Here is a 10,000-nt window from a genome sequence, read left to right as displayed (position 1 = left end):
TCATTAATATTCAGGAGGCAAAGAGGCACAGGCTGCCCTGTTGCTAGGGACACACGTTTAACTGAGAAAGAAAGAGAGAGAGAGAGAGAGAGAGAAGAGAGAGAGAGAGAGAGAGAGAGAGAGAGAGAGGGGGAGGGAGAGAGAGAGAGAGATAGAGAGAGAGAGAGAGAGAGAGAGAGGGGGAGGGAGAGAGAGAGAGGGGGAGGGAGAGAGAGAGAGAGGAAAAGGGAGACAGAGAGAGAGAGAATGAGAGGGAGAGAGAGAGAGAGGAAAAGGGAGAGAGAGAGAGAGAGACAGAGAGAGAGACAGAGAGAATGAGACAGTCTACAGCAGAGCCTGGACCTGCAAGAGCAGTAATGCCAGACCTGGGCCCTGGCAGTAAACCCCAAGAATATTAAAATAATTATTTTCCAGAGAAGATACAGATCTCAGGGAATTAGTCCAAAATATATAGTGTACTGTACACACTAAAATTACTTAGGTTTAAAAATAAGCTCAACTGGACACCTTAATGAGGCAGTGGATGAACTGAGAGAGAAAGCACGCAGGGCTATCTACGCCATTAAAAAACACATTCAAATTGTAATACCTAATTAAAATTAGGCTAAAACTAATTTAATGTGTCATTGAACCAATTGCACGTAATGGCAGCGAGGTGTGGGGTCCACTTGCAAAACAAAATTTCACCAAATTGGACAAACACCCCATTGAAACCCTCCATGCAGAGTCCAGAGGAAAACTACAAACAACGCATGCAGGGCAGAATTAGGCTAATATCCACTAATAATATAAACTCAAAAAAGAGCAAGTAAGTTTTGGAAAAAATAACTAGGCAAAGAATAGAGTCCCCTCATCCAGCTGGTCCTGGGGCTGAGTTCACAAACCTGTTCTACTAACACACTGAAGCCTCAGTCCCCTCATCCAGCTGGTCCTGGGGCTGAGTTCACAAACCTGTTCTACTAACACACTGAAGCCTCAGTCCCCTCATCCTGCTGGTCCTGAGTTCACAAACCTGTTCTACTAACACACTGAAGCCTCAGTCCCCTCATCCTGCTGGTCCTGAGTTCACAAACCTGTTCTACTAACACACTGAAGCCTCAGTCCCCTCATCCTGCTGGTCCTGAGTTCACAAACCTGTTCTACTAACACACTGAAGCCTCAGTCCCCTCATCCTGCTGGTCCTGAGTTCACAAACCTGTTCTACTAACACACTGAAGCCTCAGTCCCCTGGCTGGTCCTGAGTTCACAAACCTGTTCTACTAACACACTGAAGCCTCAGTCCCCTCATCCTGCTGGTCCTGAGTTCACAAACCTGTTCTACTAACACACTGAAGCCTCAGTCCCCTCATCCTGCTGGTCCTGAGTTCACAAACCTGTTCTACTAACACACTGAAGCCTCAGTCCCCTCATCCTGCTGGTCCTGGGGCTGAGTTCACAAACCTGTTCAACTAACACACTGAAGCCTCAGTCCCCTCATCCAGCTGGTCCTGGGGCTGAGTTCACAAACCTGTTCTACTAACACACTGAAGCCTCAGTCCCCTCATCCAGCTGGTCCTGGGCTGAGTTCAGTTCTACTAACCTGAAGCCTTCCCCTATCCTGCTGGTCCTGAGTTCACAAACCTGAAGAAGCCTCAGTCCCCTCATCCAGCTGGTCCTGGGGCTGAGTTCACAAACCTGTTCTACTAACACACTGAAGCCTCAGTCCCCTCATCCAGCTGGTCCTGGGGCTGAGTTCACAAACCTGTTCTACCAGCACACTGAAGCCTCAGTCCCCTCATCCAGCTGGTCCTGGTCCTGAGTTCACTAACCTGTTCTACTAACACACTGAAGCCTCAGTCCCCTCATCCAGCTGGTCCTGGGGCTGAGTTCACTAACCTGTTCTACTAACACACTGAAGCCTCAGAACCAGAACATCCAATCAATCAGAATAAAACAAATTATAACACAATCAAAACAAAACTACATATCTTATTGGGAAACACAAGCACAAAGCAAAATGCAGTGCTATCTGGCCCTAAATCGACATCGTGGCTAACAGCTAACTGTTTGAACATGGTTACTGATCAAAACCTTAGAAAGTCCTTGACAAAGTACAGGCTCAGTGAGCACATCCGTGCCATTGAGAAGGGTAGACACAGGAAAACCTGGCTCCCTGTAGAGGAAAGGCTGTGCAACCACTGCACAACAGCAGAACCTGAGACGGAGATGCATTTCCTGACAAAATGTTTAAAAAATATATAAAACAATTAGAGTGTCATTTCCCCAACAGTGAAACCCTTATTCAAGGTTTCAAAGACCTCTCTGATGAGAGTACCCGTCCTGTTGGGGGAGGACGCAGAGAGCTGTGGGTTGGCAGCGCACTACATTGCTGCCTGCCATAAGATGAGGGACAGTGTCTGACAGACCAACCAACCTGCACATGTCCTCTGTGCTTATTGTTATTGTTCAATATACAGTATGTTTGTTTTTTACCCTTGGTAATTGTTGTTACTGTCGTCCCGTTGACAATTTTGATTCGTATTATTTTAATATTGTAAATATCCAAAGTAATCTTTGGCAATATGTACATTGTTACATCATGCCAATAAAGCAAATTGAATTGAGAGAGAGAGAGAGAGAGAGAGAGAGAGAGAGAGAGATCAAATCAAAATCAATTTTATTTACATAGCCCTTCGTACATCAGCTGATATCTCAAAGTGCTGTACAGAAACCCAGCCTAAAACCCCAAACAGCAAGCAATGCAGGTGTAGAAGCACGAGAGACAGAGAGAGAGAGATAGGGGGGGGGAAGAGGGACAGGGAGAGGGAGAGAGAGAAAGAGAGGGAGAGAGGGTGAGAGAGGGAGAGAGGAAGAGGAAGAGGAGAGAGAGGGAGAGAGGGAGAGAGGAAGAGGAAGAGGAGAGGGAGAGATCGACAGTGTTCACACTTGTGAAACAACTTAACATACAGTGCAACTCCCCAGGATACAACCATAATAACACATGTATTATTAAAAGTGTAGATGTCTGTATAACACAACCAAGCAACAAAAAGCCTAAAGGGGAGACTGGCCTGGCTAAGTACATATTTAGGTATGCAGGTAGGTAGGTATTTAGGTATGTAGGTAGGTAGGTATTTAGGTAGGTAGGTAGGTATTTAGGTAGGTAGGTAGGTAGGCAGGCAGGTAGGCAGGCAGGCAGGCAGGCAGGCATTTAGGCATAGGTAGGCATTTAGGCAGGCAGGTGGGTATGTAGGCAGGCATTTAGGCAGGCAGGCAGGCAGGCAGGCAGGCATTTAGGCATGCAGGCAGGCAGGCATTTAGGCAGGTGGGTGGGTGGCAGGCAGGCATTTAGGCAGGCAGGCAGGCATTTGGCAGGCAGGCAGGCAGGCATTTAGGCATGCAGGCAGGCAGGCATTTAGGCATGCAGGTAGGTGGGCATTTAGGCAGGCAGGTGGGTATGTAGGCAGGCAGGCAGGCATTTAGGCATGCAGGCAGGCATTTAGGCATGTAGGCAGGCAGGCATTTAGGCAGGCAGGCATTTAGGCAGGCAGGCAGGCAGGCAGGCAGGCAGGCAGGCAGGCAGGCAGGTGTTAGGCATTTAGGCAGGCAGGCAGGCAGGTATGTAGGTAGGCAGGCAGGTAGGCAGGCAGGCAGGCAGGCAGGCAGGCAGGCAGGCAGGCAGGCAGGCAGGCAGGCAGGCAGGCAGGCAGGTAGGTAGGTAGGTAGATAGGTAGGTAGGTAGGTAGGTAGGTAGGTAGGTAGGTAGGTAGATAGGTAGGTAGGTAGATAGATAGGTAGGCCTGTATGTGACTCCGTACCCAGGTTGTACCAGACGTCCATCTCTCCGCTGAGTGTTCTGACCTCGATGATGCTCTGACCCAGGAAGTCATCAGACTCTCTCTTGAGACGCTGTTTCACCCTGGACTTAATGTCATCATCCTCGTCCCAAACACGCAGCTTGATACGTTCTGACGTGTTGTGGCACTCACTGGGGAGGAGGACGGTGATGTCATTATTCAGTCTTTGCACATTTATACATCAACGTTTATGACTCAACATTTAACAAACACAAAAATCTGAAAAGGAGAAAGGGAGGAGGGAGGAAGAGGAGGAGGAGGATTGTGGGAGATGTAGGCACAAAGGGTGAGGTCAAAGGATGGAGAAGGGAAGGGTTGAAGACGAAGAGGAGGAAGAGGATTAGGAAGAAGGAGTGGGCGAGAAGAGAGGGTAAAGAAGAGGAGGAGGAAGAAGGAAAAGTCTTACAAGCTGAACGTCTCTTCCCAGACAGGGTTGAGGTTTCCGTAGATGGTCTTGGTTCTCTTCTTAGTCTTCCCCACCTGGATGGTCACGTAGGGGTCACTGGAGCCAGTCCTGTCTTTAGCCTGGAGACCCTGAGCACTGACAACTAACACACACACACACACACACACACACACACACACACACACACACACACACACACACACACACACACACAAACACACACACACACAAACACACACACACACACACACACACACACACACACACAAAAACACAAACACACACACACACACACACACAAACACACAAACACACACACACACACACGTTATTAGTTATTAGTCACACACACTTTGACCAAGTCTGTCTGTCTGTCTGTCTGTCTGTCTGTCTGTCTGTCTGTCTGTCTGTCTGTCTGTCTGTCTGTCTGTCTGTCTGTCTGTCTGTCTGTCTGTCTGTCTGTCTGTCTGTCTGTCTGTCTGTCTGTCTGTCTGTCTGTCTGTCTGTCTGTCTGTCTGTGTGTACACTGACACCAAGCAGTGGCAGGCTGTTTCACCTCGGTAACTTCCCTGCAGCTAAACATAACCATCTAGTACATTAGGGTTACCAGATGTTTATCAGACAGCTGGTTGTTACTGTGGCTATCTGACCAATCCAGTCACTACAGCGGGGAGACCGTGTTAAAATCACCAGGTCATTTTGAAACATGGTTTAAAAGTGCTGTGTAATAATAGTGTCATATCTATTCAAATATCTATTCAAAGACTTCTCCTCACCTTCTGGCAAAGGTACACAGGTACTATAGTGTCTTGTCAACTTCAACAGCGTGAATAAAGCGAGATACACTCACACCCAGCAGGATATTTCCAAAAAGTTAGATCTGGCCATTTTTGGGCTCCCGAGTGGCGCAGCGGTCTAAGGCACTGTATCTCAGTGCTTAAGGCGTCACTACAGACCTTGGTTTGATTCCAGTGGTGCTGTGGGGCGGTGTGGTGGGGTGCTGTGGGGCGGTATGGTGGGGTACTGTTGTGGAGGTGTGGTAGGGTAATGCTGTGGCGGTGTTGTGGGGTAATGTGGAGATGGTGTGGTGGGGTAATGTTGTGGCGGTTGTGGAGTTGTTGTGGAGGTGTAATGTGGGGTGGGGGGGTAATGTTGGGGAGGTGTGGTGGGGTAATGTTGTGGAGGTGTGGTGGGGTAATGTTGGGATGGTGTGGTGGGGTGTGTGGGGATGGTGTGGAGGGGGTAGGGTAATGTTGTGGCGGTGTTGTGGGGTGTTGTGGGGTAATGTGGGGATGGTGTGGTGGGGTAATGTTGTGGCGGTGTGGTGGGGATGGTGTGGTGGGTAGTGTTGTGGAGGTGTGGTGGGGTAATGTTGGGAGGTGTGGTGGGGTGGTGGGGTGGTGGGGATGGTGTGGTGGGGTACTGTTGTGGCGGTGTTGTGGGGTAATGTGGGGATGGTGTGGTGGGGTACTGTTGTGGAGGTGTGGTGGGGTAATGTGGGATGGTGTGGTGGGGTACTGCTGTGGAGGTGTGGTGGGGTAATGTGGGGATGGTGTGGTGGGGTAATGTGGGGGAGGTGGGTGGGGTAATGTGGGGATGGTGTGGTGGGGTACTGTTGTGGCGGTGTTGTGGGGTGGGGGGTAATGTGGGGATGGTGTGGTGGGGCACTGTTGTGGCGGTGTGGTGGGGTAATGTGGGGATGGTGTGGTGGGGTACTGTTGTGGAGGTGTGGTGGGGTAATGTGGGGATGGTGTGGTGGGGTAGTGTTGTGGAGGTGTGGTGGGGTAATGTGGGGAGGTGTGGTGGGGTGGTGGGGTAATGTGGGGATGGTGTGGTGGGGTAATGTTGTGGAGGTGTGGTGGGGTAATGTTGTGGAGGTGTGGTGGGGTAATGTGGGGTAATGTGGGGTAGTGTGGGGATGGTGTGGTGGGGTACTGTTGTGGCGGTGTTGTGGGGTAATGTGGGGATGGTGTGGTGGGGTACTGTTGTGGCGGTGTTGTGGGGTAATGTGGGGATGGTGTGGTGGGGTACTGTTGTGGCGGTGTGGTGGGGTAATGTGGAGTAATGTGGTGGGGTACTGTTGTGGAGGTGTTGTGGGGTAATGTGTGGTAATGTGGTGGGGTAATGTTGGGGAGGTGTGGTGGGGTACTGTTGTGGCGGTGTGGTGGGGTAATGTGGGGATGGTGTGGTGGGTTGTTGTGGTGCAGTGCGGTGGGATGTGGTGAGGTGGGGTGCTGTAGTTGCAGTGCGGTACTTTGTGGTTCGGTACAGTACGTACCAGTGATGGTGATCTTGGCAGACCACTTGGAGGTTCCGTCTAACACGTTCTGTTTAATAGTCTTCATCTGCTGCGCATGGAGCAGCTTAGTGACGGCGAACACAGCCCTGATCTCCTCAAAGATCTCCGGCTTGTTCCTCTCCCTGATCTTCATCCTGTCCTTCATGGCTGTGATGATGTGCTGGGTCCGGTCCTCTGCTCCTGTCTTAGAGCTCTTCTCAGCCGCCCCTGGATAGAGGGAAGGCGTGATGGGAGGAGAGGGGGAGGAGAGAAGGGAGGAGAGAGGGATGGAGAGGGGGAGGAGAGAAGGGAGGAGAGGGGGAGGAGAGAAGGGAGGAGAGAGGGATGGAGAGGGGAAGGAGAGAAGGGAGAGAGAGGGACGGAGAGGGGAAGGAGAGGGGGAGTGGAAAGAGGGGAGGAGAGGAGGAGGAGAGGGGGAGGAGAGGGGGGAGGAGAGAAGGGAGTAGAGAGGGACGGAGAGGGGGGAGAGAGAGGAGAGGAGAGGGGGAGGAGAGAAGGGAGGCGAGAGGGACGGAGAGGGGGAGGAGAGAAGGGAGGAGAGGGGGTGGAGAGAAGGGAGGAGAGAGGGACGGAGAGAGGGACGGAGAGGGGGAGGAGAGGGGGAGGAGAGGGGGAGGAGAGTTACAGAAAAATTGAACAGCCTCAGCTTTTCATCCCCAACCTCCCCCTCATCTTCCCCTCTACCCTTCCTTCCCCCCTCCTATTCCTCCTCTACTCACTCTGCAGACAGTCAGCGTTGAGCAGCTCCTGGCACTTCTCGTGAACTTTGACCCCACACTCAGCACACCTCATGCCCTGGCGGGCGATGCCCCACAGCAGCCCCTCACACTCATAGCAGTAGGTGGGTGTGGAGGCAGTCCACACCTGGAAGGCATGGGGCGTGGTGCAGGAGATGGGGTAGATCAGAGCCTGCAGGGTTTTCTTATAAACGTGGCTCTTCTGTAGGAGTGTAAGGGGGGAGACATACAGAGAAAGACAGAAAAATAGATAGGAAGGAGAGAGAAAGAGGGAGAGAGAGAGAGAGAGAGAGAGAGGAGAGAGAGAGAGGTAGGGAGAGAGAGAGAGAGAGAGAGAGAGAGGTAGGGATAGAGAGAGAGAGAGAGAGAGAGAGGTAGGGAGAGAGAGGGAGAGAGAGAGAGGTAGGGAGAGAGAGAGAGAGAGAGAGGTAGGGAGAGAGAGAGAGAGAGGTAGGGAGAGGGAAAGAGACAGAGAGTGGGAGGTAGGGATAGAGAGAAAGAGAGAGAGAGAGAGAGAGAGAGAGAGAGAGAGAGAGAGAGAGAGAGAGAGAGAGAGAGGTAGGGAGAGAGAGAGCGGTAGAGAGAGAGAGAGAGAGTAGGGAGAGAGAGAGATAGAGAGGTAGGGAGAGAGAGAGCGGTAGAGAGAGAGAGAGAGAGAGAGAGAGAGAGAGAGGGGGAGAGAGGTAGAGAGAGACATAGAGAGGTAGGGAGCAAGAAAGAGAGAGAGACACACAAAAAGAGAAAGTGAGAATGTGAGAAATGTGTTTAGTCAGGTGCAGTAGGTGTCAGGGATGGTGGGTGGTGCAGAGCAGAGCAGAGTCGAGGTGCACACAGAACCGTAGGCTGAGGTATGAACACACACCAGGGAACTCAACCGTCTATTGTTTGTTTGGTTGGGACTGGAATGTTACAAAATATATGAGTCACTGTAAACCATCAAGAGAAGCAAGGTTAGGAGAGGAACTTATTCACAGAATGTGACAGGGATAGAGGTTTTATTTTACTAGGCAAGAGGAACTTTGTTATTCTCAGAATGTGACAGGGATAGAGGTTAGGCCAGAGGAACTTATTCTCAGAATGTGACAAATGGGATAGAGGTTGGAGACCACTTGAACCAGGAACTTATTCTCAGAATGTGACAGGGATAGAGGTTAGGAGAGGAACTTATTCACAGAATGTGACAGGGATTGGTTTAATTTTTATTTTACTAGGCAAGTCAGTTAATAAGAACAAATTTGTTATTTACAATGACGGCCTACCCCGGCCAAGCCCGGACGACGCTTGCCCAATAGTGAGCCGCCCATGGGACTCCCAATCACGGCCAGATGTGATACAGCCTGGATTCAAACCAGGGACTGCAGTGTTGCCTGTTGAACTGAAATGCAGTGCTTTAGACCGCTGTGCCACTCGGGAGCCATGCACCACTTGAACCAGGAATAGAGTTTAGGGGAGGAACTTCTTCTCAGAATGTGACAGGGATAGAGGTTAGGAGAGGAACTTATTCTCAGAATGTGACAGGGATAGAGGTTAGGAGAGGAACTTCTTCTCAGAATGTGACAGGGATAGAGCGGCCTTTCAGGTTATGTCGATATAGGACTCGTTTCACTGTGAATATAGATACTTTTGTACCTGTTTCCTCCAGCATCTTCACAAGGTCCTTTGCTGTTGTTCTGGGATTGATTTGCACTTTTCACACCAAAGTACGTTCATCTCTAGGAGACAGAGCACGTCTCCTTCCTGAGCGGTATGACGGCTGCGTGATCCCATGGTGTTTATACTTACGTACTATTGTTTGTACAGATGAATGTGGCACCTTCAGGCGTTTGGAAATTGCTCCCAAGGATGAACCAGACTTGTGGAGGTCTACAATTCTTTTCTGAGGTCTTGGCTGATTTATTTTGATTTTCCCATGATGTCAAGCAAAGAGGCGCTGTGTTTGAAGGTAGGCCTTGAAATACATCAACAGGTACACCACTCAAATGATGTCAATTATCAGAAGCTTCTAAAGCCATGACATCATTTTCTGGAATTTTCCAAGCTGTTTAAAGGCAGTCAACTTAGTGTATGTAAACTTCTGATCTACTGGAATTGTGATACGGTGAATCTTGTGATACAAGTGAATTCGTGGAATTGTGATATAAGTGAAATAATCTGTCTGTAAACAATTGTTAGAAAAATGACTTGTTTCATGTACAAAGTAGATGTCCTAAACGACTTGCCAAAACTATAGTTTGTTAACAAGAAATGTGTGGAGTGGTTGAAAAATGAGTTTTAACGACTCCAACCTAAGTGTATGTAAACTTCTGACTTCAACTGTATCACTGAATTGGTGAGGGCACTAGAACAGTCTGCAGCACCCGGCCTCACCCTACTAGAAGTCAAATGTCTATTATTTGCTGATGATCTGGTGCTTCTGTCACCAACCAAGGAGGAGCTACAGCAGCACCTAGATCTTCTGCACAGATACTGTCAGACCTGGGCCCTGACAGTAAATCTCAGTAAGACAAAAATAATGATGCTCCAAAAAAAGGTTCAGTCACCAGGACCACAAATACAAATTCCATCTAGACACCGTTGCCCTAGAGCACACAAAAAACTATACAAACCTCTGCCTAAACATCAGCACCACTGTTAACCTCGACAAAGCTGTGAACGAGCTGAGAGACAAGGCCTTGGACAAATGTCCTCTGTGTACAACTTAAAACACCAAATAATGCATGCA

The 10,000-nt window shown here is 49.7% G+C and overlaps 1 pseudogene; it reads right to left on the bottom strand.

Moving 5' to 3' along the window:
- LOC121846407 overlaps positions 1-10,000 on the bottom strand; it is a 78,439-nt pseudogene that overhangs the window by 57,751 nt on the left and 10,688 nt on the right.

Source organism: Oncorhynchus tshawytscha, linkage group LG04 (genome assembly GCF_018296145.1).
Source record: "Oncorhynchus tshawytscha isolate Ot180627B linkage group LG04, Otsh_v2.0, whole genome shotgun sequence".
Classification (NCBI taxonomy): Eukaryota; Metazoa; Chordata; class Actinopteri; order Salmoniformes; family Salmonidae; genus Oncorhynchus; species Oncorhynchus tshawytscha.
The sequence above is the reverse complement of the archived record's forward strand: the minus strand, read 5'-3'. Positions and strand labels throughout refer to the sequence as shown.